Below are 10,896 nucleotides of genomic sequence, written 5' to 3' on the forward strand. Positions count from 1 at the left end.
TTTACCAGTAAAAGATGAGGGTCTAAATAGCCATGGAAAAATAATGCCATGACATGAGGTGGGGTCCATACCCAGCCATTCGATCTTGAAAGTCAATTTTTTAGTTTTCCGTAAATAACTCGTAAACGGTGGCCCACAGCAAAAAAATATGGTAAACAGAAAATATCTACATTAAATTGTCTACAAGAAAGGTTATGTACGTTTTTTCGATAGGAACAATATATAAGTGGATAATTTAGTAAGAAAGTTTTTTTTAATCGATTACATGCTCCGTTTTTCGTCAATACCTCGTAAACGGTGGCACACAGCAAAAAACTTTGTTAAACAGAAAATATCTACATAAAATTTCCTATAAGAAAGGTTATTATAAGGGGTTACCCTCATCTGGCAGAATAATTTTAGTCCGAAACACACTTCGCATAACATGTTTCGCAGTAACACTTTCAGTCGAATTGTTTGTTTGTTACAATACAGTAAAACGGAGCTATTTTGCTCCCCCATGGGTAACTTTGCACCACCTTTAAATATGGTTTGATTGCCTCAAGGATCAAAATGTATGGTTGATTAGATGAATTATTCAAATCCACCCTCATACACATATCATAAAAGGGTTACCCTCATCTGGCAGAATAATTTTGGCCAAAAACACACTTAGCATAACATGTTTCGCAGAAAAAACATTCGGTCGAATGGTAATTTCGCAGAAAACTTAGTTGGCATTATTACTACCACGCATAAGATACATTTGGCAGAATATTGTTTTACAGAACATTACTTTGGTCAAATTTGATTTAGCGTGATTGTATGTACCATAATAATCTTATAGCATAATATTACAATAGCAGAATTATTACACGCTATCAAAAAAGAAAAACTGCCCCAGAGTCACTATTAGGTACGACGACGAGCGAAGCGAGGAGGAGTGTTAGGTATCTTGCATCCCAAACACATCCAACTCGCTATCAAATAGCGAATTGCAACTTTATGCCTCCTACATATTATGCACAAATGTTATCTATTTCATGTAATCTATTTCAAAAAACTTACCCACTAAAACATTGATCCTAGCGAAAAATCTTATAGAACCTTTCTTGTAGGAAATATTATGTAGATTAATTCTGTGTAACATCATTTTTGGCTGTGTGCCACCGTTTTTGAGTTATCAACAAAAAACTGCCCATGTAGTCTATTTAAAAATACTTTCCAACTAAAAAATTGATCCTAGCGAAAAAACTTATATAGGTTCACTATTCTCTGGCAGAAACTTTTTACTCATTTGATTCGTATAATAGTTCTTGGCAGAAGTCACGTTTGGCAGAAACACCTTACGCAGAATATGCTTTGGCATAAATCATTTCGCAGATTTTTGTAATACCGAATTGTTTCTTGTCATAATGTTGATGAGCATAATAGTCTTCTAGTCAAACAATACTTTTGCAGATAACATTTTTTTTTAAATGTTTTTATCTCTTTATTTACATGAACATATTTACATAATTATATAAGAAACTAAGACTAAACTTAAAAGCTAGCTAATGTCTAAAATAGGCCCTTGAGGCATTGTACCAAGGATACTGGCGACATTAAATGGGCCGCTTTTTGTTGATCGATTTTGAGATTTGAGTTGAAACTCCTAAATTTGCACTTCAGAAAGAATTATAAGACAAACTTTCCTACTAAAATATTGATCCCAGCGAAAATTCTTATATATCCTTTCTAGTAGGCAATATTATATAGATTATTTCCGGTTATGAGCCACCGTTTTCGAATTATTTACAAAAAGCGGCCCATGTAATCTATTTAAAAATACTTTCCAACTAAAAAATTGATCCTAGCGAAAAAACGTATAGAACCTTTCTTATAGAAAATTTTATTTAAATTTTTTCTCGTGAACATTTTATTTAGCTGTGGGCCACCGTTTACGAGGTATTTACAAAAACGGCCAATGAAATCTATTTAAAAATAATTTCCAACTAATATTGATCCTAGCGAAAACTCTTATAAAACCTTTCTTGTAGGAAATATTATGTAGATTATTTCTGTATACCATTATTTTGGGCTGTGAGCCACCGTTTTTGAGTTATCAACAAAAAACTTCCCATGCAATCTATTTAAAAATACTTTCAACTAAAATATGTGAGTGTGGACGTGAAAACGTCCCACTTTGTCGATTGCTATAAAGCCACTTTGTCAGTTTAAATGCATAAAAGATACAAGTAAATCTCGCCTTAATGGTAACCGACAAACACACTCACACATTGATCCTAGCGAAAAAATGTATAGGACCTTTCTTGTAGGAAATTTTATGAAGATATTTTTTTGTGAACATTTTATTTAGCTGTGAGCCACCGTTTACGAGGTATTTACAAAAAACGGCCCATGAAATCTATTTAAAAATACTTTCTAACTAAAATATTGATCCTAGCGAAAAATCTTATAGAAACTTTCTTGTAGGAAATATTATGAAGATTAATTATGTATAACATTATTTTTGGCTGTGAGCCTCCGATTTCGAGTTATTAACAAAAAACGTCCTACGTAAGCTATTTAAAAATACTTTCCAACTAAAATTAATCTATTTAAAAAAACTTACCTACTAAAATATTGATCCTAGCGAAAAATCTTATAGAACCTTTCTTGTAGGAAATATTATGTAGATTAATTCCGTGTAACATTTTTTTTTTTAGCTGTGAGCCACCGTTTTTAAGTTATCAACAAAAAACGGCCCATGTAATCTATTTAAAAATACATTCCAACTAAAAAATGATCCTAGCGAAAAATCTTATATAACCTTTTTTATAGGAAATTTTATGTAGATATTTTCTGTTTAACATAGTTATTTGCTGTGGGCCACCGTTTACGAGGTATGGACGAAAAACGGAGCATTTAATCGATTAAAAAAACTTTCTTACTAAATTATCCTTTTCTATATTGATCCTATCGAAAAAATGTATATAACCTTTCTTGTAGAAAATTTTATGTACATATTTTCTGTTTGACATATTTTTTTGCTGTGGGCTACCGTTTACGAGTTATTTACGAAAAACTAAAAAAAAAATACTTTCAAGATCGAATGGCAGGGTACAGACCCCACCTCATGTCATGGCATTATTTTTCGATGGCTATTTAGACCCTCATATTTTACTGGTAAAAATGACAGATTGCCGCAAGAACCTTTTTTGGAATTCTTTTTTTACCACTTTGCACTGTTCTGGCTCTATTCTGGCACTGTTCTGGCTATGCGACATCTGAGGAACTCTACTTTCACTTTTTAATAATTCCAGGTTGCCTCAAACACCTTTTATGGGCCCCAAAAAATTAAATCTTTAATAATTCATAGCTCGATAAAGCCCCACTCCCCAGCTGCCAGACTTGCAGACCTGATGTTGGTTATGATCAGAGAAGCATCTGAGCACCTTTACAGGTTGCCTCAAGTACCTACTCCAAAATCCTGCCAGCTCTTGGAAGTCTTGGACCATTAATTGATCATTTCACGTAAATTAATATTTTCTTCTTTAAATACTTATAAATTATATGCCAGAGACTAATTACTAAGAGGGGCCGTTTCTTATCAAATACAACTTATTATACTGTTCGCCCGTATTAGGTATATACCCGTCCTAGCGAAATCACGATATGCATTTTCGCCACTGACGGTAACGGAACTAAATAATATTAAATATAATTTTCCCTCGGTTTCTGAACACGGTTTTAGAGTTGGCAACCCCGGACCGCGACGCGACGCCATCTTTTATTTATTCTATCGTGGTGCGCGTCCTTCTGTGAGTTAGCTGACGGAAATATGGTGAGATTTGCTATTTAATTACCAATTTACAGCCTATGTGGCAGTTAACTGTTAGATAGTTTATTGTGGGACTAGGTTGGTTTGTGTAATATATCATATTACAGAAAAACGGCTCGTCACGTCGCGGGTAGCGCTTACGCCGCCTTCGCGCCCCACTTGAATCGACGACCTACATGTCGCATCCGCGAATTATTTTTAACATTATAAATCAATATATTTTTATACTGTGTTCAGGTTCAGGGTTGTTTTTGCCCATGCCCCATCATCTGCCGCGATCCTGGACAAGTTGGCGATCAACAACAGGATCCGGCCTGCGTGCAATGGCCAGTGAAGTCTATCCCAGTGCCTGTATTATTATCAAGTCATCACGCTGTCGTCGTCGGACTCGTCGGTTACAAATGACGCGGCAGACCTCTCTTATGGCCGCTGTACACACATGGCCAACAGTTCCACCAGCCCTTTGTGAAACCCCTTGGCCAAGATAAGAGCCGCTGTTTACACATTGGCGAACCAATCACTTGGCATTGGCTCTTCATGAAAGATGGACGTGGAATGAAAAAATCTAGGAAATTCTTGGTCATAGACGTTGTCAGAAAAAAAATATTAAAAAATAATAACCCCGTAGTAAAATTAAATTATTTGCAATATTAACAATTTTTTTAATATTCTGATAAGAACATTTATCTTTTTTAGGAAATACATTAAACATTTGCAAGGTTATTTTATTTCCTAAAATCTACACTATTATTGGCATAGATAAACTTATTATTTTCGTAAATATATCACTACTGTCCTCTCTGACGGCTGACGACCAACTGAATGAAGCGCCAACGTGTAAACGCAGTTGGCCATTGGCGCCAAGATCCTTTGATGTGTGGACAAAAAACCGACACGAATCGGTTGGCCGGCAAGCGCAAGCGCCAACTGCCAACTTACGGCCAAGTAGCCCTCTACACACATGGCCAAGGGGGTTGGTGGAACTGTTGGCCATGTGTGTACAGCGGCCTTTAAGCTAAGAAAGGTATGTAGTTGCGCGTTCCATTTATACGTCTACTTTGATTTCCTTTTTGACTTGTGAATATTGTCGTGAGTTCGTGGCATAATAATTAGTGTTACTTAGTATTATCAAAGCTTGTAAAATCGTAAGTGACATACAGTTAATCTAGTACAGTTGTCGGTACGTAATTGCAAAGGTTGTATTTGGTTCTAATTTATCAACACAGAGTTGTTTTCAAGTTTCCAAGTAACTTGTTATTTACATGCATATAAATTTAAAGATAAACTGAATGTTTATGAAAAAAAAATAGTGTTTCTTTGTTCAGTGTCTGCTACTTTATAAAGTTGTAGTTATCCACCTACGTAAATACGTACAGATACAGAATCAGATTTATCGAATCTTTAGTGCCTCCGTCAGACATTTAGGGCCCAGTTAAGCATAAATTCATTTAGGGCCACTTGTACCAACTGCTTAACTCAAGGTTAGTGGGCTATCAACTGTCAAATTCCATATGAAATGGTGGGTTAGCCTCGGGTCAACCCTCCATTTTCGGTGGTGCAAGTGACCCTTAGGTATGTAGTCAGTTGTGATTGCCTGATATTACAACTTGACAATATAAAGCCGTCGAGGGTACAATATTTGTATCTTGTCTACAACATTTATTTTGTGTTTCATTGTGTACCAAGTATAAAAACGTCACGTCACGTAAATAGTCCCACATGACCCTTTGATAGTCCAAGCTCAGTTTAATTAACCTAAGAGATTTGTGTAAATTAAGCATTTGGGTTCATTTAATTGCTAATTATTTGTGTGTGTTCATAAATATTCCTGGGTTTTCTTATTAACTGTTTCTGCACCTCATTAACTAACACTGCATATTTGCTTCTCCCTGTTATTTTCACTTGCTTAGCTCACGCACCGGACATTTCAGATGGTTGTGGCGCAGTGCTCTGCTACTTCGTGCCACAGGCCATTCTCCAACTGCAGATCTACGTGTCAGCGCGACAGTGCACTCACTCACCTTGTTTGGCCCGGTGGAATTTGGTTAGCTTGCACATTTTACCCTTCTCTTCATTAATTTATTTCTGTATTTTCATTCAGTAAATACAAAATGTCAACAATGACAGTAGTGATAACAAGAGCGAGGATATTGACGAAGCAAAACTTAAATAGAAATTTCCTTTAAAAATAATCTGCCATATTTTTAAACCCAATTTCTATTTAAATCTCATTGAAATTTATAATGATCATAGGAGTTGACCGTGACGTCAGTCGACACGTTTTCGTTTAATTTCCATATCAGCAAATCATTCAAATTCGTTTTGAGAGTTCTTAAAAAGAAACTGATTTTACTAGAAGGAAAGTAGCCTATAATAAAAATGTATTGATAAATAATCATCTCAATCTCACATCATTTTTAGAATTCTATAGTCAACTAGCAACCCTTATAGTTTCGCCATGTCTGTCTGTCTGTCTGTCTGTCCGTCCGTCCGTCCGTCCGTCCGTCCGCGGATAATCTCAGTAACCGTTAGCACTAGAAAGCTGAAATTTGGTGCCAATATGTAATTATGTATATCAATTACGCCGACAAAGTGGTAAAATAAGAAGCGGAAAAAAATGTTTTGTTAGGGTAAAGTGGGGACTGATTTTTTCATTCCAATCCCAACATGTGATATATTGTTGGATAGGTATTTAAAAATCAATACGGGTTTACTAAAATCGTTTTCTGATAATATCAATATTTTCGGAAATAATCGCTCCTAAAGGAAAAAAAGTGTGTCCCCTCTCTAACTTTTGAACCATATGTTTAAAAAAAAAAAATACAAATGTAGAACTTCACTCTAAGACCAAATTAAATTATTTCATAGGAAATATAGAATGCCTTGGTCATTTTTTCTTTGTATATGACATTTATTTCAGTTTATAATGTAGAACTTTATAAAGACTTTCTAGGAAAATTGTTTTGAAGTTGATAGGTTCAGTTGTTTTTAATAAAAAATACGGAAAACTACGGAACCCTACACTGAGCGTGGCCCGACACGCTCTAGGCCGGTTATTTTTACACTTTACTATGAATAACAAATCTCATAAGTCGATTAAATTTATTGTAGACTAGGGTGGTCCAAAAAAAAATGTTTTTTATTGTTTGAGCTCCACATGGTTATTTCTACACGAAAACTTATTAAAATCATGTCAACCAATTTTGAGAACAATCAGACTTTATTTAGAGGTCGCTCAAAATAAAGCAATAATGCCATACTGAAATGTATGAAATGAACTTGACTAAAGAAAAATCTTACATGGAGGTATTTTAATGGTTTAATTATATTTTTCCCTATTTCATTAGAGCTAAATAAAACATGAACCGGGCAGTTTGCAATGTTTTAATTATTTCGGTTTTTATTTTATTATAGGAGATATCCAATTTTAAATGTATCTTGAGCGACCTGTAAATAATGAGCAAATGGGTTAAAATTTGGTACATAAACTACTAATTCATAATAGAACAAAGGGAACCATGTGGAGAAAGGATTAGTCATATTTATTTTTCTTCCATACAAATGTGGACCACCCTATTGTAGACCATGTTTCAACAAATTTGAGAGCCTTGAATTCGCTTAGGGAACGCACTGACCTGTGGGTCACTCTTATAATATATATAGTTGTCCAAAAACTGGACAGTGTAACTAACGCCGTGTCTTGCGTGGGCGATGCGACGTATACGAAATCAAACCTTATCGATATGGAAGTGTGAGACGCGACGGCGACCGTCGCCCTCGCAAGACACGGCGTCACTAGCAATACTAGCATTAAGTGGAAAGAATAGTCTACTTTCCTTTTAGTCAATTCAGCGTGTGCTACTCTGCGGCGCGGCGGCGCTTTTTTCTTATGGAAATTGATGTACAAATGTCGTTTATTATGTACGTATTGAAAAAATCATTACTTTCAGTAATTCCGCATTACACCTGAACCTTATGAGCTATTATGCCAGGTGTACAGGTAAGTGAGACGGAGATTTGTTCCTTCCACGCTCAAAGCCCATTATTTCGTTTCCCCCTATACTTAGGAGGCCTAAGCCGAAAAGCGCTATCCCAAACGAAAATCCATAATTAACTTATAAAGTATCTATAGGTATCTGTGGAATAGGTATCGAGACAAACCTTATTGGTTTAACGATACTATGTAAATTAATTAGAGATTTATGTTTGTGATTACCTAAATAAATAATAATATCACTGACGTTTACGTTTCCAAAATCATTTGGTTTTGAGACAGCGCCACTCGGCTTAGCAGGGCAGTATAGGTATAGTCATAAACATCATACGTACATATGCCGCCGCCGCAGAGTAGCACACAAATCAGCTTCTTTTTAAGTTTGCTAATTATGGAAATAGTACGACTTTCGTGTTTAGTGACGTCAACTCATTTAGGGTGCGTTGGGGCAATTTCGAACCACAGAAATGCTCTGGTAATTTCGAAAGGGGAACATTGATATGATGGAAATAATGGTGATTTTTCTGTGACTTTCGAAATTACCCCAATGTACGCTATCAGACATATTCAATAGAAATTTGATTTAAAAATAACATTTGCCAATGTGTTTCTTATAATTATCTAATGCTTCATTTGTAATTTTGTATGGTATAAAATATTTTAAGTACAGGAAAATTCCATGTACAAAACCACACTGCAAAGTCTCCTCTTGAAGACTTATCAGTTTCTAAGAAATCGTGCAGACGTATTGGAGACTGTGCAGGATGAGAGCAGGCAAATAATAATAATTGGCTAGTCACCGCCTGCCTATTTTTTCATGTTTTTATAACATAATATGATCAAGGCAGGTGCCATAGTCTCCCATAGTACCGGTTACAAGTCCACCAGCAATTCAACCTAATAGCCCGGTTTCTTTTATTTACCTTTTTCTATCAATAGTTCTACACTAACCGGCGCTTGTCCTTGGGTGCATTACTATAGTGCGGACAGGGATAATCGCCGGGTAGTGTCACATTACATTTAGAGTAAATTGTCTAGAAAGCACAGCCGAAGCCAACAGCACAGAGGCCGTGCTGTTGGCTTCGGCCCCACACATGCCTCCCAAATGTCCGGGACCCCATGGTCCCGAGTACTGGAAAGGACAAACAAATAATCAATAAGTTAAATCATACAAAATAATTATCATAAATCCTTCATCTCATCAGCGGCAAACTCATGTTTCATGTGTACAATCAGAATTATAGATTGAATGAATTTATTTTTTTGCAGGTATGTCACTTGAGGCGAGGAGGACTTGAGAAGGTGCGTCTGCGAACGGCCTTAGTGACGCCTCTTCAGCGCGACGGGTGGTCTCCTCAAATATGAGAAGGAGCTCGGGTCCTGCGGGCTCTTAACCGTCGTAGTATTCACGCAGTGTTTTAAAATAGTGTTTGTGTGTATTATGATAACATTTATGTTCAATTCAAATGTCTAACTCTACATAAGTATTCATATCATTTTTCATTAGTATGGTGCTGTTTTTGCGGTCTGAAGAAAAAACTTTAAATAAAATAATTATGTTGTCTGTATATCCATGTTTTTGTTTTACAATCAATGATTTTTGTGTGAGGTATTTTTTAAGTTTGACTTTTTCGTTTATAGTTATTTTGATCATACATAATCATTAAAATTATGCTGGGTAGTATCTGTAAGCTGCGCACGGATCCGAACCTGTCGAGCGTACTCGCGCGCTAGCCTTTGGCTGTCGGCTTTTGGAGAGAATCTAGCTTGTTTCAATAGAATCGCGATCGAATCAAGCGAGTTCTCTTTGAACCGGCAGCTGGCAGCCGCACGAGGCTCGCTCAGGCTCACGCAGCTTGCAGAGCACCTTGCGGGCAGTTATATTTGTGACGTCCTACCAACCACAAAAATCACGTTCCCTGAAATATCCCTATGAAATATTGTGTGAACGGTTCACAAGTAACTTTCACAAAAGTTACCAGTGATTTGTTGACACAACATACCAAATATAATCATTTCCAGAAGTTTCAAATGAAACATTATGAGAGCTACTTTTAGGTACATTACATGCGTAACTTGCAAGGAACTTCATTAGAGTTATTAAAGCAATGTTATATTTGTAACGCATTGAAAGGTATCGGTGAAAAGTCAATACAATATACAACATCAAACTTTTTGGTGTATTATGAATGTAACATTGCCGCAATGAATAGCATGTATGTTACGGACAAGTTGCATAATGTGCTATTGATGCAATGTACAAAAATGAACTTCTTAAAAGTTTTCGTCATAACTTTCTAGTAAGTTTATATTTCAATGTATCAGCAACATTGCTATTCAAAGTTATAGAAAGTTGTAAAAATCCGATCTGGGAAACTTACAGGGTTTATCTACAGCGCGGCCGAAAGCGTTTAACATCAATATGGCTCAAACGTTGCTCAAACGTTTCAAGCTTGCAATTGTAAGTTTCAAGCTCCCAGATGTAGCATTGAGCAATGTTACCGCAAGTTCTGCTTGCTTAACGGGTAGGAAATGTTGATTTGTTTAATGCTTAGTTTAAATGTACGTTTACTATATGTTGATTTTTAAAATGCAAATTCTAAGAAAAAAATAATAGACTCATGTCATATATCAAAGTTAAGTAAGATTCTTGGCAGTTGTTAATTTATGAGTGTTATGAAAATAATCATAAAAACTTCATGATATCGATTCACCAACATTATTTCAATGGATGACATAATTATACTATAGGTATATATTCGACGAATAGATAAGTTATACAAGTTTTCCTAGTTAATCCAGCCGTATCCAATGTCTATCTCCAATACTGTATTTTTTGCTAGCCGATTGTGCTGATTGTACATAGACGGTAATTAATTTTCACGGTAAGGTGGGCCGGAATAATTTCTACTGGGGGACAATTTCAACAGGACAGGTGCACCTTACTTATAATTCGATTTTGCGACTCATCTGATTACAATCAATATATATATCTAATTGTAGTTTATTTTTATTGTCACCAACAATGAGATATGTAAAGCAAAATCCCGAGAAACAACTTCTAGTTTATTCTGTTGAATAAATATGTATGTTATGTTAC

General features: G+C 35.7%; 1 long non-coding RNA gene across 4 annotated transcripts; it reads left to right on the top strand.

The window, feature by feature from the left end:
• Positions 1-4,811: 4,811 nt before the first annotated feature.
• LOC125241838 lies at positions 4,812-9,364 on the top strand. 4 transcript variants are annotated; one of them, XR_007178779.1, is made up of 3 exons: positions 4,812-4,826; positions 5,734-5,846; positions 9,066-9,364. It is a non-coding gene; the product is annotated as an uncharacterized LOC125241838 (long non-coding RNA). The 4 variants fall into 4 exon arrangements; XR_007178776.1 differs by lacking the exon at positions 4,812-4,826 and adding an exon at positions 4,926-4,947; XR_007178778.1 differs by lacking the exon at positions 4,812-4,826 and adding an exon at positions 4,962-4,982.
• Positions 9,365-10,896: the final 1,532 nt, after the last annotated feature.

The sequence above is a fragment of the Leguminivora glycinivorella genome, chromosome Z, assembly GCF_023078275.1.
Source record: "Leguminivora glycinivorella isolate SPB_JAAS2020 chromosome Z, LegGlyc_1.1, whole genome shotgun sequence".
NCBI classification, from domain to species: Eukaryota; Metazoa; Arthropoda; class Insecta; order Lepidoptera; family Tortricidae; genus Leguminivora; species Leguminivora glycinivorella.